General features: G+C 41.2%; 1 protein-coding gene across 6 annotated transcripts in view; it reads left to right on the top strand.

The window, feature by feature from the left end:
• The window catches only part of MOB3B (MOB kinase activator 3B), an 84,650-nt gene that overhangs the window by 44,678 nt on the left and 15,814 nt on the right, over window positions 1-24,158 (top strand). The window lies entirely within an intron of this gene.

A 24,158-nucleotide genomic window follows, 5' to 3' on the forward strand; every position in this document is an offset into this window, starting at 1 on the left:
AAGAGTACCATCAAAGAAGATTGATAAAAACTGTGCTGGTTCCATCTGTATGGTGAGCGGCACAGTTTACTAGTTAGCTATCCATCTGGCCTTAGCATTGCATTACCTTCTTGCTGACTGATAATATGTTGCAGCAGTTTAATTCCCTATTTTTGTCTAGTATCTAAGACACCTTGATTAGGCACTCTTCTCATATGACAGTAGGGACTGAAGCTTAGGAGTAGTTTAGGCAATCCTCGGTCATTGTTGACTGACATGTGGTTGCTCCCAAAGCTATTCTTCCTAGCTGTCTTAGCCAGTGTACTCTCTTGTTCTGATGCAAGATGTGCCATTTGAGGCACATGTAGGTCTGCTCCAGGTCAGACGTATAAATTAACCCATTCTTGAGTCTATTCCTGATAAAGCAAAATATGTGTGATGGTAGGTGCATATTCTTTAGCACATTCTCTGTTTTCCCATGAGAAGGATTTGGCACTGCTGGTGTGAAGGAATGCTGCCTCACCTGGAGAATGTATGTCACAAGTCTGATGCCTCAGTTTTCTGTATTATGGTAATTACTGTGGGCTAAAAAGCGCTTTTCCTAACATGTAGAAAAGCAGATCTCAGCAGCTCCCTTCTTCCTCTATGTTACAGAAATTTATTTTTTTTTTTTTTTTAAAGGGTAATTAAACTTCAGTGGTAGCATGAATGGTGGGGGAAAGCTTGTGGGGCAAAGCTCATGGGGAAAGGGATGTGTCAGCTGGCTCTGCAAAGGCTGAGAGGTTTCAGGTTCTCTGCTCACTCTGATACTGTTTTGGGAAGAAGAAAGAAGTATGAAACACCTGCAAGAAGTGATGTCCCATGTGGGAACTGGAGTGGTCTGTCCTGTAGCTGCCAGGTCCCTTGTTGTTGGGTAGTGTAGGTCTTCAGAACATTGCATACACTGGGGGGCATCACTTAAATTAGTCTCTCAAAGAATCTGCCACTCCACAGCCACAGCTGCTACTCTAACTGAACTTGGGATCTCTTCTCCTTAGCTACCTTCACGGCAAGGCTGATGTCTGCAGTATGTTAAAGTCTATGGCATACCAGGGTTGAGCTTGTGCCCAACTCAGAAGTGTGGGAAATTCAATACCTTGAATATGGTTTGCCTTGGAGAGTGGGTTTTTGTGAACTGAGTAGTCTGCATTCCACAATGTTATATATATGATGAACTAGGAGAACAGCTCCTTATTTGAAACCTTACAAAACAGACTTTGATATGCTGCAAAGCAGAATATATGTAGTAGTATTTACAGATCATAATGACTTTGGTAGTTCATTTTTTGGAACTAAAATGAAGTAAGATTCTTAAGTATCAGCTTTCGTAGTGGCTGCTTCTTGGCTGTGTTTATTTTGCCAAGTTTAAGTTGTTATTTAGGCTTGTAAATATTGTAGAAAATTCATGGCAATCTCTATCTCCACAGACTATTTTCATTCTTAAGGTCAATCTTTTGAGAACAGTGCTGATACTTCTGGAGCATGTTTTATGCAGAATCTAGCCAAGGGAAGAGACATATCTTATTGGGGTCTTCAGCTGCCCCAAATGTGTGGTAACAATCATCAGAATAAGGTGTGGTCATAGAGCTATGAAAATAAAATAATTTAGTCCAGTTTAAAGTGCAGTCTCAGTTTAACTTCAGTGGAGACCAGCTGGAGTGCTACAGTAGTGTTCTAAGGGAACTTCTGGGAAGCCTAAAGCAAGGACACAGTCTTTACTTCAGCCAGAGGTATATGCACCAGTACTGCCTTTACATTTGGCCAGCTTCTTCCAAATAGAATTTTGGCCTTCTAGATTCACATAGAATATATAAATACAGTAAAATTAGAAACCTTAAGAGGAGAAATCTCACTAGCTGCTTTTAAATGAGGTTGTCATGTCTTTTATAGGTATTTTTTGGAGGAAAGTCAAATATATACTTAAAAAATACATGGTTAAAACCCCCTTGTATTGATAAAATGCATGTGTGAGCCTTTGTATCAAAACACTGTGGCCAGCAGCACTAGGGAAATGATCGTCCCCCTGTACCTGGCACTGGTGAGACTGCACTTCAAATCCTGTGTTCAGTTCTGGGCCCCTTGCTACAAGAGAGATGTTGAAGTGCTGGAGCGGGTCCAGGAGAAGCTCAGTGAAGCTGGTGAAGGGTCTGAAGAACAAGTCTGATGAGGAATGGCTGAGGGAACTAGAGCATTGAGTTCGGGAAGGTTCAGGGGGAACCTTACTGATCTCTGCAGCTACCTGGAAGGAGGTTGTAGTGAGGTGGCAGTCGGTCTCCCCTCACAAGTAACAAGTGATAGGATGAGAAGAAGTGACCTCAGGTTGAGCAAGGGGAGTTTTAGATTGGGTATTAGGAAAAATTTATTTACTGAAAGGGTTGTCAAGCACTGGAACAGGCTTCCAAGGAAAGTGGTTGAGTCACCATCCCTGGAGGTACGTCAGTGACTTTTAGTTGTGGTGCTTAGGGACATCGTTTAGTTGTGGACTTGGCACTGCTAGATTGGCAGCTGAATTTGATGATCTTAAGGATCTTTTCCAACCTGAATTGTTCTATGATTCTTTAATTGTTACACACAAAGGCAAGAATGGCATATTCAGAAAATCTGAAACATTTGTAAGCATAGTGTGAATCCTGGTACTGCTGCAGAGAAAACCATGACACTTTCTTGTCAGTATTACTTGTAAATGTGATTATGTCACTTGCATGCGTACCATTAAAGACAAATGTAGTAGTATGTTTTTGTGCCTCATTATGCGAAAGTTCCCTGCTTTGAGGGGCTTACATGCTTGGAGAAACAACAGTCAGCAAGAGATTATGGGAAAAAATATTATTCTCAGAGAAAAGCTGTTTAGCATGGCTCCAGCCAGAGTTTATTTTTCTGTAGCAGATTAGTTTGGCCAGTCTTCAGCTGAATGCTCACTGGTAGTGCTGCGCATGACATGATTAGCCTTTGTCTCCTTGGCTGCATCTAATGGTTTATCTTTTCTTCATGAGCATGTCTGCACTGGAAAAGGCCATACTGAAAAAAGTGAAAGCTGTGGATGATAATGGTGGTTCTGAGGGGATTTTATTTCAAGGTCTCAGAGTAGCTTCCGTTTAACTTTGTTTTCGTTGGGTTAACCATTTCTGTGGTATGTGTACTACTGTAGTCCCTGACCAATTTGGTGGCCTTCTATGATGGGGCTACAGAACTGATGGACAGGGGTAGAGCAGTTGATGTCATCTACCTGGACTTGTGCAAAGCGTTTGACACTGTCCCACACGACATCCTTGTCTCTAAGTTGGAGAGACATCAATTTGATGGATGGACCACTCGGTGGATAAAGAACTGGCTGGATGGCTACACGCAAAGAGCTGTGGTCAATGGCTCAATGTCCAGCTGGAGACCAGTAACAAGTGGTGTCCCTCAGGGATCGGTGTTGGGATCGGGCTTGTTTAACATCTTTGTCGGTGACATGAACAGTGGGATTGAGTGCGCCCTCAGCAAGTTTGCTGATGACACCAAGCTGTGTAGTTCGGTTGATACACTGGAGGGAAGGAATGCCATCCAGAGGGACCTTGACATGCTTGAGAGCTGGCCAGTGCCAACCTCATGAGGTTTAACCATGCCAAGTGCAAGGTCCTACACCTGAGTCGGAGCAATCCCATGCACAGCTACAAGTTGGGCAGAGAAGAGATTCAGAGCAGCCCTGCAGAGAAGGGTTTGGGGGTGTTGGTCGATGAGAAAATGAACATGAGCTGGCTTAAGTGTGCGCTTGCAGCCCAGAAAGGCAACCATATCCTGGGCTGCATTAAAAGGAGCGTGACCAGCAGGTCGAAGGAGGTGATCCTGCCCCTTTACTCTGCTCTCATGAGACCTCACCTGGAGTATTGTGTGCAGTTCTGGTGTCCTCAACATAAAAAGGACATGGAACTGTTGGAACAAGTCCAGAGGAGGGCTACGAGGATGATCAGGGGACTGGAGCACCTCCCGTATGAAGACAGGCTGAGAAAGTTGGAGCTGTTCAGCCTGGAGAAGAGAAGGCTGTGAGGAGACCTCATAGCAGCCTTCCAGTATCTGAAGGGGGCCTATAAGGATGATGGGGAGGGACTCTTCATTAGGGACTGTAGTGATAGGACAAGGGGTAACAGGTTCAAACTTAAACAGGGGAAGTTTAGATTGGATATAAGGAGGAAATTCTTTCTTGTTAGGGTGGTGAGGCACTGGAATAGGTTGTCCAGGGAGTTTGTGAATGCTCCATCCCTGCCAGTGTTCAAGACCAGGTTGGACGAGGCCCTGGGTGATATGGTTTATTGTGAGTTGTCCCTGCCCATGGCAGGGGGTTTGGAACTAGATGATCTTAAGGTCCTTTCCAACCCTAACTATTCTATGATTCTATGTCAGTACTTGGTGCTCTAAATATTCAGTACCTTGAAGAAAGCAACTTGGAATCTTGACTCTGATGTGATCTTGAAGGAAGTAGCTGTATTCAATCTACTGTATTGATTCTGAAGGATGATGAGAGGCCTTAACAATAACAGGCATAAAGTAGAAAGGACAGCAGTTTGGGGTTTCTGGTTTTTAGAGTTTTTTTTTTTCCCACCTAAATTTAACTTGGTGTAATTCTGAACACAAACATATAAGGCTGCTTAGGAGGCAGAGAAGAACAAATCTTTGCACCATTAAGGCCAATGTTCATTTTGGTAAAACAACTCTTCTATAGTACACTCAAACCTCCAGCTTACTCACTGCCCCTTTGTCCTCAGCAGAGGGGACCAAGGATGCATTAGAGTCATTCATCTATTCATTAAACTAGAACTTTGAGCTTGATTATCTTCTATGTTCAGGAAGAGCTTAATTACTCGTGAAAGCAGGTTCAAATCGTCATTGACTCGGTAATGGAGAGGAGCTTCCTATAGCTTTTTACATAGCTTCCAAGCTACCATCACCACACAGGACTGGCAGTTGGCGGTCTCTATTCAGCTAATGCAAGCCTAGCGTTGGGCTAGGAGAAAGAAACGGAGATTAGTAAGGTGGAGATTGGGTCTAAAGTTGACTCTTCAGTCATATGATCTTAACTGTTCTTTTTTTTAGATTTTGAACACTGGAGAGTATTTGCAAAAACTTTGAGTTTGTGTGTAACTCACTAGTTATTACTATTCTGTATCAAGAATGGGTCCCATCTGCCCTCAGGGTACCTCTACACAGTGCTGTTACCCCCAAAGAAATCTACTTACTATTTGACTCTTAGAGTTGCACAGATATGTAACAAGCTGGAATGTCACTGTTATTTTTGTTCATTCTCCCCTTAACATAGGTAGCTGCTGGCATAATTGAGGTTTTTTCCCCATAAGCTGTACAGTTTTGACTGGGAACCTGTCAGCCAACACAGTTCAAAAACTGCCTGCAGTGACAAAGGAAATATAAAGGAAACATAAACTAGTGATATTTAACATCTTTATCAGGGTCATGAACAGTGGGATTAACGTGCCCTCAGCAAGTTTGCCGATGACACCAAGCTGTGTGGTTCGGTTGATACGCTGGAGGGAAGGGGTGCCATCCAGAGGAATCTTGACATGCTTGAGAGCTGGCCAGTGCCAACCTCATGAAGTTCAACAAGGCCAAGTGCAGGGTTCTGCACATGGCTCAGGACAATCTCAGACACAGCTACAGGTTGGGCAGAGAAGTGACTCAGAGCAGTCCTGAGTAGAAGGACTTGGGGGTGTTGGTCAATGAGAAACTGAACATGAACAGGCTGCAGTGTGTGCTCGCAGACCAGAAACCAACCATATGCTGGGCTGCATCCAAAGGAGCGTGACCAGCAGGTCAAAGGGGTCGATTCTGCCCCTCTGCTCTGCTCTCATGAGACCCCACCTGCAGTACTGCATTCAGCTCTGGGGCCTCTAACACAAGAGGGATGTGGTCCTGCTGAGTGAGTCCAGAGGAGTCCATAAAGATGATCAGAGGTCTGGAGCACTTCTTCTGTGAAGACAGACAGAGAGTTGGGCTTGGTCAGTCTGGAGAGGAGAAGGCTCAGGGGAGACTGTAGAGCATCCTTACCTAAAGGAGGCCTGCAGGAGAGCTGGAGAGGGACTTTTCACAAGGGCATGCAGTGACAGGACAAGGGGGAATGGCTATAAGCTGACAGAGGAGAGATTTAGATTAGATGTTAGGAATGAATTCTTCACTATGAGGATGGTGAGACACTGGCACAGGTTGCCAGGAGAGGCTGTGGCTGCCCCATCCCTGGCAGTGTTGGACAGGGCTTGGAGCAGCCTGGTCTAGTGAAGGGTGTTCCTCCCCTGGCAGGGGGTAGGAACTGGATGAGCTTTAAGATTCCTTCCAACACAAAACATTCTGTTATTCTATGATAATATGCATCCTTCATAAGCTTTTCGGTGTTTGAAACCAAAAGATCAAGTCCAGTCTTACCAGTGTAGCTGTGAAGGGACATGCACTCGTTCTGCAAAGAGATCTGATGAGTAGCAGAAGAATCATGGAATAGTTATCTTCACTCTTACCTTTTGCCAGCCAACATGGGGAAAACTGCACCAGCTGTTGTAATTAAAGCAACAAACTTCCCTTTTCCCCTGTTGATAGTTAATGTAGCTCCTATGTCCCTAAGCAGTGCACTGTGGTGATGGTTCTGTAACTCACATTAACGACAGCGTGCTCAGAGAAAGGCTCTTGCAGCCTGACAGTCATTCACAGTCTCAGCTGTAAGCTCTGTGTCACAGGGATGACCCAACTCTTGTAGTAAAAACTCTTCAGTTATAGTAAGCTGCACACAACAAAACTTACATGTGCAGCATATGGACTATGGAAATACCAAGTAATTTTCAGTGTTTAACAGTGTTTGTAAGAGACCCAACCTCTTGCGGTTACATATTTAACCTCAGAAAATTGTTTTCAAGTAGAGAAAACCATAAAGCCAACGTCTAAATTGTTCCATTTTCTGTGAAGACCAACTCAAGACGCTATCCAACAGATAATGCACTACAGGGTTATTTCCACCACATGCAAATGGATAAAGGAGTTTCCTTAAAAAAGATCTCATGTTCAGTGTTTCATGAGTCTCCCTTTTTGAAAGTTTTGCTTTATTTGGAAAATCCTCTGAGTCATGCTTAAAATCCTTGAATAGGGCTAAGTCCAGGCCGTGGAACCAGATGAGTGACTGTTTTGTATGACTGAGCCGAAAACCCCAGTTAGAGTACAGTGAAAGATGAGAAAAGACCTGACAAATGCTCAGTGCATCTCAGCAGCACAGTACATTGAAACAAGCTTTACGGACATTGCTGACACAGAGGATTTTTTTTCTCCTTTCCATCTCAGAGTGAGTCACGTATCCAAGGAACGTGCTGGGGCTGTGCCCTTTCATATGCTTGAAAATATACAGTGGAAACTTGTATTTCCATCTCATAGTATGAATCAGTGACACTTTGACTCCTAAGAAACAAAACAGGTTGCCAAGACATCTGGAATTTGAGATGATCAAGAAGGGAATAATCAAAGCCTGTTAATAGTTGGAAGGGGAAAGGGAAGACAATGAACAGCTTGTCTTTGAAACTCTGATCTGGATATGGAAAGAGGTACCTTTCCTTTTAAGAAGTGGATGTTCATCTGAACTGAGAAATAGTATAGATTACCAATAAATGTATACTGTCAATATTAGCATGGTGGAATAATGGTAATTGTTGTTCATACAACATAAGATCTAAACAGCCTTAACAGAAAGAATTCAGCATCTAATGGACAGATCCCTGAAGCTATAGTACTCAGCAACTGAGACACTTCCAAACCGCATGCTGAATGACATCAGACCTTTTAGAAAAGTGCCAGTGAATATTTGGGCATTAAAACAATACATCTGTTTAGAATTTATGTGCCTTAAAATTAGTTGCATACTATGGCTGCCTTTCTTTTGGAGTTTTAGGGCTTGGTTTTGGGTGGAGTTTTTTTTAAAGATCTAATTGTTGAAGAGCCCTGTAAAGCCAGGTAAATGTTTCTATTTAATTTGTCAAATAAGAGACCAAAGCTGAGGCAATCAAGGTAGTCTACATAATGTATGAGTATCTATTCAGATACGAAATTCTGAGAAGTGATTTTTCTTGGATTACACAGTAATTTGTTGGTGGATCCAGAAACGAGTAGTGTCAGTGATGCTGCGGATACTCTACATCTGCTCCTAAACCCCGAGCTTAGTCATGCATTTGGTGTAAAGGAAATGAAAACTAAAAGAGTTTAAAAACACTCCAGTCCCATGCATTTCTGCCCCTCTGTGAGAATGCTTAACCGATTTTCTGGAGGAATTATAATTGCATATCAAACAGAAAAAGGTTTTGCTGTGGTGAGTGTTTAGAAGGACCTGTAGGATTCCAGTCTTTTGAATGTTGGTTCCAGATCCATGGCTTTTGAGCACGTGATTTGCAGAAGAAAGGCTGTGAAGATGAAAGCAAGAGTTCATCCAGCTGAATGGAGGATGTCCACGGGAGAAGAGTGTAAGAAAAGGGGAACAGAACATCCTTTGATCCAGGGAATTCTGGCAAGAATGAGGATCTCACAAATGACAGTCCCACTATTCTGTCTTAGGGTGAACCTCTGTTCTTCTCATTTTGGTTTTCTACTGGTTTGGGCTGTATTGAGAATTCCTGTCCATAAATTTTCCTGATGGAAAAAAAAGAGCAGTTGGAGGTTTGGGCTGAAGATGCATTGTTCTGTTCTCCTTTGAAGCGAAAATAAGGGATCTAAAACTTTATTCCCATTTTTTCATACACTTGCAGTTCCTTTGAGTACTTTCTAAATTGTCTTTAGACAGGCATATTTAAAAACTCTTTATGTCACAGGAGGCATCATGCCCAGACCAAAAATTTCTCAATAGAAATCAGTGCTTATTTTAGTATTCAGGTTGTGTTGTAACTTAAACTCACAACTGAACCTTGTTGATGCAAAGAAATTGGGGCTATTCACTGACGTGGACTTTTGCCACCAGGATTGCGTTAAAGTTCTCATTTTACATAGTCCATGTCTCCTGCAGACAATTGAGTTTTAGGATACTGAGAACTTAATTTTGAGGTTGCAGCTGCTTGCTTTAGTGTAAAGCTAAGATGCTTTATACTAAAGCAAGTGATGATGTAAATACTCAAGATGAAAAAATTGTCACACTGAATGTAGCCTTCAGCTAAAATGAAGGATTTCCTTATTATCTTGGCTGCTATCTTCCCAAGATTATCCTACATGTCTCCTATTATGAGGGCTCAGCTGTTAACATTCAAAGAACTTCTTTTCATTCAGTTTAAAATGTCTTAACAGTTCCTCTTTCAATATTAAAATCTAAAAATCTTTCAATTTTTATAGTAAATGCTGGTGAAAATGAAACCTTCCTTGATTTTCTGAGCAGGCTTTTCTCTATGTGAACTTTTATATAGCTAATTTACGAAAGTTGGGTTTGTGGTATGAGGATCTTATCTTGCTGGTAGTGTAATTTTCCCTGAGTTTTTTATCATCAGATTGGGTTTTGCAGATAAGGGGGGAACAGAGATGGGTTCTGACAAATGTCATTGATTTTCGGTGAGATTTCTGAATCTGAAATATGGATCTTTTTTCACAAAACTTTCCTGAGATAGACTGATTCTGTATGGCGTAACGGGGCGTTAAGTTAATAATTTCTGTCATTATGAGTAGTTCAGAGCATGTAGGCCAAAATATATAAATAGAGACAAAAGCCCAGTTCTTTCCACCAGCTGCAGTCTGTATTCACTGCTTAGCTAGAGCTGTGCTAAAGGTCTGGGAAAATTTCTCCCACGGGAGAGATCCTCAGACATACTCCAGTAGCATTGTAGTGCACCAAACCCAGCTTAGCAGGGATGTAGCATGAGACACACTGCTGGGTTTCTACTTCGGCAGAGTTCTGTGTCAGGTAGTTTCAGAGATCCTGCAGAAAAAATGAGAGCCACCTTTGAAAGTTGTTTCGTCTCTTGCTTTATCCTGCAATCAAACCCACAAAGGCTCATCTGAAATAGCAACAGATAATGAATAGTACCTGCCTTCCAGCCTCGTGAAGATGTACAGCTATGGAGGCCACACATGGATTTAGAGGTCTCATTAAAGCATTATTCCTTCAGAGAATTCAGTCCCCATTTTTCCAATAGTTTGGCTTCTAGAGTTACATTTTCAAATTGAAAAACTTCTTTTCGTCACATTACATATAAACTGTTACTTGCTGTATTTCTGGCCTCAGACTATTAAACTGGGAAACTTTTCCAGTGATAACTTTCACTCTTCTTCCAGTAATAAAAAAACAAACTGTCCCGTGTCAGAGCCATATGCTGCCTTCACTGAGGTACACAAAAATGTTGCTGAGCATGTAACTAAGTTATCTGGACCCCTGAATCTGTTCCCAGACTCCTGGCTGTGCTGTTAGCCTGTAGTGGAAGTGAATTCCTCTCCTGCTGCTGGGGAAGGAATTGCTCTCTGAACCTGTCAAGTCAGTGCTGTTTGGTGTAGGGTCTGGTACTACAAGTTACTCTGTCAACAGCTGTTGGAATACAGGTCCAGATGGGAGTTGTACAGTACAGCTTCTGTACAGCTCCAGACTGGAACAGGCCTCTTCACATCCAAATGAGGTCATGTTTAAATAGTTCCCTAGCAGCTGCAATGTAAAAGTGTTCATTAAAGACCATGAGTGCATCATGGTAAGACATTGAGCAGCACTGTGGCCCTTGGAGCTGTACTGGGCAGAATTACAGAATCACAGAGTAATTTAGGCTTCTGACAGTGCCTTCCCTTGTGGCCTGCTTGTGAACCAGTACCCTAACTGCTGCATTTCTCAGCACATTACAGTAAGCTCTTATTTAACTTTTAGGAGTAGATCAGGCATACGTATCATAATGATAGTGAAGTATGTGGAGGGAGTAGGGTGACAGGTTGAAACAGTAGCAGCCAGTTGATTCGCTGTGCCCCATTGTCTGTCTGCCCGAGCTGTAAGTTTCAGAGAAGACACACACATTTGTGGATGGCAGGCTGAAAATCTCCATTGTGTTTGGCAGTGTAATAGATCTTTTGAGTTACTGTAGTGCTGCTTTAAGCACTGAGTACAACAGGCTTTTTCTCCTCCACTTGGTAGCTTTGTTACTAGTACTCATTTTCAATTTTCAAGAAGGGGAATAGAAAGGTAAGAAAATATGTAAGACTGCAGTGAGAAATGTGTGTTTGTTATACTAGGGCATCCCATATAACTTGTGCTTGTTACCTTATGTTGTGTATTGTATTATTTTAAGAAGCTTTCCCACTTTACAAAGGTAGGTAGGTGTTTAGGAGCTGTCAAGTAGTACAGCTGCGCCCCTAGTTTTACAGAAACAAAACAACCAACTTGTTTAAGAATTTTCTGTGCTTCTTGAAGTACCCCTTCCTCATTTAAAGTATTCAATCAGGCAATATATTTTGTCACTATAAAGGACCAGCAATAATAACCTTGGATGTGGTTTGGGGGATTTTTTTTCCGGCTTGGACAAGTCCTAGGAGTCATAGGGAGTGCTGGCCATAATTTTCCTGGGCTTCCATGCATACTAATTTAGTTGACACAGGAGAAAGAACTGTCCTTGGACATTTTATGTAGCATCCAAAAGGGAGTCTTTGTAAATAGTCTTTGTAAATCTTTATGCAGAAAGTCTTAATGCAATATTATTGTTCCATTTCTTCCTGGGGCTTGTATTACTGTGGGAAACTGCAGTTGTCCTTTTCGCAAATACTGTGATGGAGCAACCTCATTGTTTTCCTTTCTAGTTCTGAGCAGTTTGCATTTATCTACATGGAACACCCAGGAATTAGAAACCATTAATTTTCAGTATACTGTAGTAGACGTTAAACTTCATGGCAATTTCAGTAGCCACTGCTAATTTCTGTCTCATTGTGGGGGTTAGAAGGATGAGGATAACCTCATGAAACCAGTTTTGCCATTCTTCACATTCAGATAATGTAAACCAGAGTCAAGAGTGCCTAAGGAAAAATACTGTTTCTTAGTTTTTCTGCTTTTTTCAGAATAAGATTTTGGGAGTTTTCTGATCACATAAGAGAATAATACAAATTGTGGTAAAACAAAAATTGCTAAATAAATTTACTGGCATAAGGAAATTCACGAAAATAGTCAAGCTAATGAGGAAACTTGATAAGGCATGAAAACCAGATCAGACTGTTGGAAGAAAAACTTGACTCTGTAGAAGTTTTCTTTTATACAAAACACCAAGAGGAGGAGGAGGCCCAGCCTTAGAGGCTGGCAGAGCTAAGTTTGAAATCCACCCCTTGTATTGAGCAATATTTTGGTGCTAACATAAGAAAAATACAAAGGAAGTAGAGCAAAAGACAGAATGAAAAAAGAAAGAAAGCACAAAGCAAGTGGGATCTAACCCTGTGATTCCACAATGCCCTGCATTATAAGTTTAATATTTAGCTTGTATTTAAACTGTGCCTCCTCAGTTGCACACTTGTGCCTCTGCAAAGACATAAAATGGACAATGATAGTATTAGGGAATCTTCCATCATTATATACTTACATTATGTGTTTTTTATTTTTACTGACACTCTTCCTCCCTGCCCCCCCCCCCCCCATCCCACAGCCTTCTAACAGGAATGTGATGCTTTAGCACAATTGCACAGTCAAAGAATAGTTTAGAGAAGTTACCTTCAGAGGCTGTGTTCTCTCCACTTTCCCCCCAAACTGGGGGGTTTCTGAAACGATTATCAGAATGGCAGAAATTGTCCTTCGTCACCCAGAGCTTTTGTCAAAAAAATTGAAGAGTAAGTTTTAATTGTATGTTCTGAGTTGGAGCCATTTAAATCTAACTGAAAACAGTAAAAATAAATGAATCTGGGAGGTTGATCTGTATGCTGACTAGGGAGGCTACATATTTTGCACTTGGGTTTCTCTTTTTAATATTTCAGAGCTGCTGCATGTTCTCCTTTTTGCACCAGAAAGCTGACTGGAGATACTGCAGCTGCTTAGTGCTTCATAGTGCATTCTGAAAACACCTGTGCTGTAGACAGATTTTTTTTTTTTATTTGACAGGGAGCCACAAACAGGTTTGATTCAGGGGTTAATGCAGCCTTTATTCTAACCTGAAGTTTACTGCTAGGAAGCAAGTGAAAGTATTATGGACTGTATATACTGCTTCATGATCTATGCCCAGGGAGAGCTTTTCTTTTTATTTATGTAAATCTCTTTATATAGAGACAGATATCTATATCTGCCATTTACCTGGTTGGTAGGTGATTTTCTCCACAGCAGTGGCAAGACTTCTTTTGGGACTTACTGTGACTCACTGATGGTCTGGAGGAGCTATAAAAATGTAACAAAGTCTTTTGTAAAGAAACCTCCATAGCAAATTTTGAATGAATGAACGCACAGTGGAATCAGTGTGATGAGTCTATGCACTCTTCAGTCATCTTGTGTGCAAACTTAAAACGCAACTTAAAAGGCATCTTTGACTGAACTTTCAGACTGTCTTAATAACTGAAAAAGAGCATATTTTTAAATGAATTTGTTTAGTTTTGTCTTCTGGATTCTGTTTTTAGTGTTCATGTTTCAAATCTTCTTTGAATTCGTAGCCATGGTATAGCCAGAAAGTGTGTGACCTGGTGCAGAAATTAGTATGTGAAGTTCTGTGCCACGCATATTGAAGAACACTGTACTGTAGTATCAGTCTGTTATGGCTAAATGGAGTGTAACAGCCATCTCTGTCTTCTTACCACCCTATTTTGTCTAGGTTTTTACCCTCAATATAGCATGTTTGTTGCAGCACTTTGTTGAACACATTCTGTAATAATTTTGTCTTTGAATATTACAATGTTTTCAAGCACAAGTCCATGCTGAATCTGAGTGGTGGGCTGAAAAGCCTCCTCAGTACTTTCTTTTGCCCTCAGTCGTGTTAATTCTTAAAGCCAACAGATGAACCTGGATCTCAGGGCATGTACAAATAACTGCTTGCCCAAAGAACACATTGTCTTAGTTCACAAGTGTTTAGTTAGTGTTTGTAGAAATCTGTTTTTGAGGTTCAATGAGCCTGTGTGTATTAACAGATGGTGGCACTCCACTGGAACAGTAAAAGTGTCTTGGTTTTGGCTGGGATAGATAAATTTTTTCCTAATAGCTGGTACAGTGCTGTGTTTTGGCTTCAGCCTGAGAATAGTGCTTATAGCACACTGATGTTTTAGTTGTTGTTGTTTATACTGAAGCCAAAACACAGCACTGCACCAGCTAATAAGAGGGAAAAAGTGTTATTCCTGAAAATAGGACGAACATTTGTTTTGATAAGGTGGTGTTGCCCATGACTAGTGGGGCCTGAGGTGTTTCTTCAAAGCTGTCAAATAACATTGATGTTCCAAGCTGTGGTGAGAGGGAATTGAAGGATGGATAATGAATTATGTAAGGATTCAAAGTATGTTAACCTTGTAAGAGATCAGAGAAGAAGAGAAAGAGAAAATTTTACTCTAGTTAAAGCAGGGTGCCTCTGTTCCTCAACTGATTTTGATAATAGAGCAAACCAAACTTTTTTGTCTAGATATGTTTTAAAATACTAATTTCATTTGATTGCTCTGAAAACTTTTGATCCTGTAGTGCCTTTGATTTTTACTGACTTTCATTCAGAATTTTTATTAGCAGATAAATCTTGCAAAAGAAGTTGGTTCAGGTCAAAGTAATGTAACTTTTGAAATATTTTCTGTAATTGTCTTTTGCTGGTGACATTAAGATAATATTGTGCTGCTTAGTTAGCTTCATGATGCTTTATAAAAATCAGGATATGCTTCCTTGCTCATTCATTTTCCAGACTCATTTTCAGTGAAATCAGTGGTAAAGCTTCCCTTGATTTCTAGGTACCAAATGGAGCCCTAGGCATATGAAGAAACAGATCTTATCCATTTATGACATATTGGAAGAATCTTTTTAAATGATAGTAACTCCTTTGCATGGACAGTAATAGGTTTTGAGTGCCTCATACATCCAAGTGTCATTGGCCTAAACTTTAATAGGAAAGATGGTCTAACAGGGGCATGTGCAATAAAAATACACAAATCCTTTTTACATTATTTCAGCTGCTGTTTTGGAATTGCACTGCTGACTTGTCAGTCCATGACAGCTTTTTCACAGGCTTCACAGTATGAGTGTGTGTGGATGAGTTTATCTGTATGGATTTGTGCATGCCTGCTGACGTAAGCTGAAATCCCATGGAAGGTGCTGCCATTTGTGAGTGTAGTGCCATGTACTCTGGTTCCTATTCCAGAAAGATTTGAGATGAGGACGCTACTGCAAAATGCAGGAGCACCTTCAGGCCAGGACTTTAGCCACTGGGCTACAGAGTCTTCCCTTCTTTTCAGCACAGTGGCTTCAAGGTAGCACAGAGGGCAGCTGCCCCAGATTCATGTTTTCTGTTAAATATACTTCCCTGCTAAACAATAGAGAGAAGTTTGAGTGTCTTTAACTCTGGAAAACTGAATGATATATAAAAGACAGACAACACTACTACTTTTTCTGACTCTGCTCCAAAATGACAGCTGCCTTTGGTATTGAACCTGATGCAACCGGTGCATACCAGGCATGTGCTGAGCTTTCCTCAGAGAAAAGCTGCATATCCTTTTGGAACATCAGTTAGCGTTTACATGGGAGAGGGGGACTGACCTCTTCCAGTAAGGCAGTTCTGAGAAAACAAGAGAGGTAAAACTTCGAGTGCCTGAGAGGTCGCTGGTGGAACAAGGGCATGAATTGACAGCAGCTGAAGACAGAGTAGCTCAAGTTGCAGTTACAGACTTCAGAAGAGTGAATCTGGCTTAGCTCTGGGATTGTCTGAGTGTGCTGAGAGCTGGTTGCTTGGCTCTTTTTTTCTTCAGCTGAAGAGGTCATTCCATTTTACAACCCTTTAATAGTTGTAAAAACAGAGTAGTGAAAAACATCTGTTGTGTTACCCTCAGATCCAATGTTATTAAAGCAAAAATAGTTAAACAAGTACCAGCAGATTGAAAAGCTCCAAGTAGCACTTATTATCAGCCTGCAGAATTCTCTTCTAGGATGCTGGACTTTATTTCAGGCTGAGCTGTTGTAAATCAGGCTTAGCTCAAGTCAAGTCAGGGATCAAGACTGTGTTCTTGGCTTTTTGTTCTGGATCAGAACTTCCAATCCTCTATTCAACATCCCTTCCACAGTGCTATGTAATTGTCTTTCCCTATTTCATGGAAGAGCTACATTTTACTGGAGAGAAAAAATAATGTATTTAAAACTTCTAAATCACCTTTCCAGTGAACTATCAATGTGCACTGAGGGTATTCTTATACACATACAAGATCCCAAAGTCAGCACAGATATTAAAGGGCCAGAAAATGACTTGCAGTAGGAGGCACAAGATCTGTGATCTGAAGTGGTAGAGCTACCTGAATGTTTTTTCTAACAGCCAACTGAAAAAAAAATTAGCACAGTAATAATCTGAAGAACACGTTTCTTTTGTGATATTAATCTTTCAAGTACAGTTACTTGTTAATGTCATGCCATGAGTTTTGGCAGATGTAAGGGTTCTGTTTTTTCAGTTAACTGCTGGAAGATCTGTGTCTTGGGGACAGGCGGCTGTTTTATGTGATTCTGAGCGCATCTCCAAGACGTTGCTCCTGATAATATTTTATATTCCTGCATCTTACTGCATCAGTAAGCCGGAGAGGGGTCCTTAGAACAGCACGTTTCTTCCAATGTCCCTGTAAAATTAAAGGGGAGCTAGAATGTTTATTTCCTGAAGACTTCAGAAGTTAATAACAAAAATAAAAGCCATGCTGGGTAATGGTGCACTCAGCTTGGAAAGGCAAAACCATGCCATTACTCTGAGATTGTCAGGCCATGGTAAATATTGTAGGAAAAAAGCTATTAACAAACCTCTGCCAGGTGGGGAGGAAAGTTCTTCCATTGATATTTTGGCTGGGTTACAGTGTTTGTAAATACTTTTTCCTTGCATTCATTCACTGGGCTAATTTTTCCCATCCTAAGCTGTTACACTGCCAAATGGCAACTATATTTTCTATCCGAGAAGAGGCTGCATTTTGTTCACCTGTACTATAGTTTCTGCTAAAGCAGGGAGAGCTCTAAATTATTCTACTGCATCTCCAAGCCTTTATTTAGACTATGTATACATTATTGCCACATAAAGTTGTTTAAATGCAGTGCTCGAACAAATCTTGTTTTGTTACTATGGTGTGGATCAATCTTCCATGGCCCACAATCATGACTGTGCAGGTTTTTATGACGTTCACTGTTCTCATTGCCTTGCAGACCTGCACATCTATTCTAATGGGTTTATCAGATTGTTGTCTGGCGTAAGACTAGCTATGCTTGCTACAGGCAATAGAAGCATTCTGCTCTCTGGTGTTGTTTTTCACTTCTGCTCCTCTGCAGCAGCAGAAGTAATAAGTAGTAGTAAGAAGTAAGAAGTAACATCAATGAGGTCAGATTCTAGTCAGGAACAGCCACTGCGAATTTGCTTAAAATTCAAGAGATCTGGCTTATGCAGTACAAGGATTTTGGTCACCTTGTCCTCTAATTTCAGTGACAGTAAATTTAGGTGCTTTGCATACTCTAGGCGCAGTATTTTGCATTTTAAGACATCTTTTCTCGTGAAATTGATGATTATATAGCAAAATTCAGTATCATCACCAATTTTTTGATATGAATGGCAGGGAGGGCCATTGTGAATTTTCAAGTAGTGCAAAGCCTCAAGCAATTTTCTGATCTGTACACTGTTCCATTTAGAATTACCTCCAGGACAGCAGGGGAGTACCTTTGTTGAAGATCTGGCAGTGGGCCTGCCTGCTGATTTATTCTGTTAGAGACAGTCCTGCTTAATACTAAAAGAAGGACAGCATTTTTGCTTAGAAAACCATATCTCAAGTGTTGAGATATGCTTTCTTCATCTCTGATCTGAGAACAGAAAGGAGGGCAGTATCAGGAGATAGTCTAGTTTATCTCGAGTATTTTGCAGCTGTCTGGTTACTTATGAGAGGAACAAAGTCCAGCAAAACTGACATTGTTTTCATTGGCCCTTGAGACAGACATTTCCTCGACTAACACATCAAGATAACATTTAACATCTGCTCTTATCAGGATAGGAGTTTTTTTAGCAGAGCTTCTAGCAGTAGCTAAGGGTGTCTTTGGTGGTCTTTGTACTTTTATCAAGGATAGGAGAAGAAAAGCAGGGTAGGAGGAGGGGAGGAGGGGTTTGGTTCAGGTGCCTTCTCCAGATTGTTAGTGTCTGGTAACACTGTTTTCATGCTCTGTATTGCAACACTAGGAAAAATTACTTTAGCAGGTTGATCTGTTTCTGAGCTGTGTTTGCAATAGTACAGTGTGAATCCTTTTGCCAGTGGAGAAGAGAGTCTCTTCTTCTTCCCATATGTGTACTTAAAAAAAAATGAATGAATTATGACTGTGGCCTGTAAAAGGATTTTCAAATGTGCAGTGAAATTTCTGAACATAATTGCTAAAGGGTTCACCAGCATCCCTTGAGTAAAGCAAGACTTCAAACCACACGAGTACAAAAGCTCAAAAATACTCATCTGGCATCACATAGGATTTAACTGGGCAGTCATTTTCGTTGCATGTTATAGGAGGAGTGTGAGCCAGTCAAGAAATGCATGTAACACTACAGGGCAAAAAGTCTGTGTTGTTCCCTCTGGTTCCTCAGTATTGACTTTCTGGGACCATATACTTTCTGCCTCTTGCCTTGGGATATTTAGGCAACAAAGGCAAACTGTATCATCACTCTTCTTCTGTTTCCTCTCTAACATCAGAGGAGGTTGTGATACACATTGAGGTAAGAAGAGTCAAGATTTTGATGTATCGGATGAGACAGACTTTCTGCCTGTTGCCATAATCTCAGACCTTTAGTTACTCTCCTTTATCCTCACCTAATTTCATTTCTTTAACATTTAGTCTCTATTTTATCCCACTGGAGTTTTTGTGTCATGTGAAAAACAGGCGTTGTATCAGTGGGGTTTAAAGAAGGACCTTCATCATGGCATCAGTGTTTTAAACTAACATACCACTGACTTACTGGTAATCACAGCACAAGATGGTCAACATGTTCTTCCATGTTATTGTGACCAGCCTTTTGAGCAGATAGCAGTTGTAATACAGCTTTTGGGGAGCGAGCATCATAAAAAGGCCATGACACTGTCTGCAATTGTCATATATGTCTGTCTGGTAATCAGTCAGATCTGAATGCTCACTCTGTACAGGAACAAATCACCTGATCTCAAACTAAGAATGTGTAAGAAGCAAAGTCGATAGCTTACAACAGGCTGACTTCAAAAAGAAGGGGGAAATCCCTCCGTTTTCTGATGGAAAAGAAGGTGGGAAATGGATCAGGCAGGTTGACTTTTGGAAGTTGTAGATTCCTGCTCGTCTTAGGAGCAGCCTTTTCCAGCAAGTCAACAGAAGCAGAAAGGTCAGGAGAGTGCAGGGAGGTTGAAACAGAGAGGAAGTGTTGTGATTGTTCCCCTGCACTGCTGTGGTACATGTCACCAGGGGGTATGGGTGCAGCTTTTTCGCAGGGGAAGTCTGTCAGTACAGAACTGGCAAGTGCAGCACACACTCCAGAGACAAGTTAGCAGGGGTGATTTAGGTTAGATATTAGGAAGGAATTCTTTGCTGTGAGAACACTGCCCAGTATTGCCAACAGGCTGCCCAAGGAAGCTGTGGCTGCCCCATCACTGGCAGTGTTCAAGGTCACATTGGATTAGGCCTCGAGCAACCTGATCTAGTGGGAGGTGTCCCTGTCCATTTCAGGGGGGTTGGTCCTTTCCAACCCAAACTATTCTATGATTCTACATATGGGTACAGTCATGCTGGTGATGTTTGTTACTGGTTATACCATGCCTAACAACCTCTCACTGAATTGTTTCCCAATTACATTTGTAACTCTTGAGTAAAGGGAGCTTCTACTCTGTGACTGGGATGTTTCAAAGCTGCTTGAACATCCTGGGGACACAATAGGGAGCTCTGGGGTTTTGAATACCAAGTTATTTTCTTCTCATACAGCAGCACTGGGACTCAGCCTATGAATGAACCAAGGCTGCAAGTTCACTCATCCAGAAATTCTTTCAGCAAGTAGCAGATAGCTCAAAAATTTCAGTGTCATCATTGTATTTCTTTGTCTTTTATTAACCATAACTTAGCAGTCTAATTTGGTGGGTTTACATTGTGTCTCTTTAAGGTATCACCTTACAAATAGTCAGAGAATCGTTTTTATTCTTGGATATTTTAAATGTTAAATGAGGGCTTAGAAGGGAAGAAGGCAAAGGCTACTGTGGCTGAGCTGAAGAACAGAGAACAGACTCCTTAGCAAATTAAGGATCTAAATGTAAGCTGCTCCATTCCCAAGAGGCATTCATAATGATTATGTTCTGTAGCTGATTTATTTATAACTGTAGCAGTTGCAGTGGGAACAAAACATTAGGCCAAATTTTGACCTCAGACTATAAATCGAGAATCATTTAACTTTTTTTTTTTTTCCTTTTTTTAATGGCATTACTTTGGATTCATCCTGCTGTAACTGAGATCAGGATCTGTTCTGTTGTATTAGGTTTTTTTTTTTCTCTGAGACCAGATTTGTATCTTTTCTGTTTGTTTGTTTGTTTTGTCTAATTTTGAGCACAAAGAGCAACAGAGTGTATGTTTAAACTAGTGCTGCATCCATACCTTGAGGATGACCAGGCTTTGAACCTCCTCTGCACTCCAGGGGCAGGCTGGCTGGCAGGCTTTCCAAGGCTGAGGAGTCTACCACACTGCACCACTACCAGTTGCTTTCAGTGGCACAAGGAGGCACTTTTTAACTATTTAGGACACTGTGTCAGTTTTGTCCTGGGTTCAGCAGTAGCAGTCATGTTTCTCCTTCTTGGTAGCTGGTGCAGTGCAGTGTTTTGACTTTCAGCTCGGGAACAGAGCTGATAACAAGGATATTTTGGTTTGGCCAAGGAATTTGTGAGCCTCATGCTCTGCCAGGGAGGAGGGGAAGCCAGGAGGAAGCAGAGACAGGACACCTGACCCAAACTGACCAAAGAGGTATTCCATACCACAGCACGTCATGCCCAGGAGGTAACTGGGAGTTAGCCGGAAGGGCTGGGAGACTGCGGGGTTGGAGGAGGTATCGGTCAGAGCTTGGTGGGGCTGGGGGGGCGAGTTATCGGTCGGCTGGTGGTGAGATGATGTATTCTCTTCCCTTGTTATTTCCTTTATCATGATTATTATTGGTGGTAGCAGTAGTGATCTGTGTTATACCTTAGTTACGAAACTGTTCTTATCTCAACCCGTGGGAGTTGCATTCTTTTCGATTCTCCTCTCCGTCCCCCCGGGAGCAGGGGGAGGGCAAGAAAGGGGGGGAACTGAGCGAATGAATTACCTGACTGGGTTTAAACCATGACAAGTTTTTAAACCAGTTTTGCAGGAAAGGGAGAGAAGTCAGAGAGCCATTACAGATTCTGCTGTACCTAGTTAATAATGCTGTGATAGCAGCAGTGTTCCACTGTTTATTTAAGAGTAAATGAAACAGTGATAGCTTTGAAAAATTGGGGAAGTTCCGCAGTGGCAAGTGAAACTACACATCCTGTCTGAAAACTTAATGCATGTGAGAGGCAGTGGGGACACTGCAAGCTAATTATGTACCCTAAGCTTCTCTGCACCAGCTATTTTCTCTTTCCTGTGTGTTATTTACATCTCCTCAGATTGACTGCCTAACCCGTCTAAAAAGCTGTCAGATGAAAGTCCTCACACGCAGCAGAAACAGTGCTCTATGGCCTTTGCACTTACTGCACTTACTGTTAAGTGGGAGCATGGGCTGCAGAGAAGTTAAAAGGATTCTTCAGCTTGGCTTATTCAGCATGTTTGAGTCAGTTAATACAGAAGCATGAGTTTCTTCATTACAGTAACATTCTTCAGTCATAATTAGGTCAGCCCGTGGAAGAAAGTAATTTTTCTTCATTTTGGGACATACCTGTTCTGGATCAGAACATACAGCACCTTAAAGAATTTTTATGTCTGTTCAATGAACCAGTTTGCTAGTTATTCCCCTTTGTTAAGGCCTAATATTTTAAAATTCTGCTTTGGGTAGCTTTTACAAAAATGTAAAGCAGGCTGCTGCGGTAGTCATTCCTGAATTTATACATGCTCTTGTAGCAGAAATGTGATCCCCCTAGTTAATAAGCAAACTGGAGGTTCTGTCATGTTTTCTGATAGATCGTATTTATTATGCCCTTGGAAATAACAACAATCATGTATTATAACCCAGGTGTTCAGCTAATTGAGCAGCTTTTTGATTCAAGTATTGGGAAGGCAGCTGTACATATTATCATTTCCGTAGTTTAGCGATGTCTCAGTTCATGCTTGAGCATTCAGGCCTCCTCCTCTGGGACCTTTGATATTAGCTCTAGGATTAAGATGAATGGATGTGGCAACAGAAAGCAAACATTTCTTAAAGAAATAAAGGGCTTGTGTTTTGATAGATGTGACCATTTTGCTGGTTCCTGGTTAATACATAAAGAGTAAGAAGAGCTGCACTGCATCTCTAAAGCTGCTTGAAATTACATCAAAAGGGTTTGCCTCTGATGAACCCAATACAGGCCAAAAAAACCCTAAGGCACTTTCCCACATCATCTGCACCTCAGCAGTGGCAAATCTAGAGGCAGTTCAGGGATACACTGAGCAGGATACTTCTGCTTGCTAATGTGCCATGTTACTTCCATGGTAACAAACACAGCAGTGTTCACGTCTGCAGTGCATATACCCTCGTACCTCCTTGGCTAAGGAGTCGAAAATAAGGTGCATGTTTCTGTTGATGTGACCCAGACTGACACAGCCACAGCTGATAATATATGTGATCTATAATCAAAAATCTGCTTTCATTATGGAAATTGTCGCTGTATGTCTTCATGTCCCCCCTCAGTGCAACTGGGCAATTTATCCATTATCTCACATTCTTATGAGTCCTGAGCAGTATTTAATTTAACGAGACTAAAATTTGAAAACCAGAAAGCTTGCAACAGTATTAAATCTACTATCTCCAGCTTCTTTCTGCAAATAATAAACGTAATTTTGTATGGCAAAATATAAGGTGGGAAATACTGTCATTTGAAAATAGAAGTTTATTTGTCTCCTGCTTCCTCTTGTATTACATATTTTTGTTGTTGAGCATGAGTTGGGGTTTCAGAAAGTGTGGGACTGGCTAGCTGTGATGTTTGTTTTTTGTCTTAAAAGAAGCAATAACTTACAGTTAGGTAGTTCAGATCTCACTAAAACATGAACTATTAAGAAGTCAGGAGGATGTGCAGCAAAGAAAAATAACAGTACAGTTTTGACAATGGCACTAAAGTCATCATGTCTGAGGGACAGTCATAAAAGAAGATAAACGCTTTAGCTTTTTGGAACAGCTCAATACACAATGCCATACAATTCATAAGTCTTTAATGAGGAGCAGTTTTGAAGGAATTATTAGTGCCACACTGTGGATGCCCGACTGTTTACTTGCAAATACTGCTTTTGCTACTGCTTTGGAGTCTCTGGCTGTGAAGTGGTTTAACTTCTAAGGTATTTTGGATGAGCTATCCCTGTGTCATCTCAAGAGTTTTTCTATTAAAAGAGAGCCGGATTGGTACACACAACTGGGAGGAAGGTGAAAGCAAAGGGGTGTGTCCTTCAAACAAGTTATTTCAAATTCATCATTAAATTTGATGATATGAAATGCCGCTGTTGAATGAAATGAGCAGGAGAGTGTCACTTCTAGGATGAGCGCTGTGTCTATCAGTGTGCAAACCAGCCATATAAGGTTGTAAAACCATTGAAGTTAATGGGACAGTGTGCACTGTAGTGAAAATCACATTTCTGAATGTTATAATACTGTTTTTTCTCCATTAAATTATTTATGGAAAAAGGACCAGTACCTCTCAGTCTTGATTCACTAAAGTTGCTTAAGTATTCAGTTACCTTTGATGCTAGTGGTCAGATGTGTGCATTAAGTGACCTTCTAGATTGGAAAGGAGGCCTAGGAAGTCATAACCTAGTTTGCATTTCCAACTCATGCTTTGCTCCAAAGCCGTTGTCTTGGGAGGATGACAGGATGGTTATGACAATCCAATCTACTCTATTCACA

The sequence above is a fragment of the Pezoporus occidentalis genome, unplaced genomic scaffold, assembly GCF_034315485.1.
Source record: "Pezoporus occidentalis ecotype Australia unplaced genomic scaffold, CSIRO_AGI_Poc_V1 ctg86, whole genome shotgun sequence".
NCBI lineage: Eukaryota > Metazoa > Chordata > Aves > Psittaciformes > Psittacidae > Pezoporus > Pezoporus occidentalis.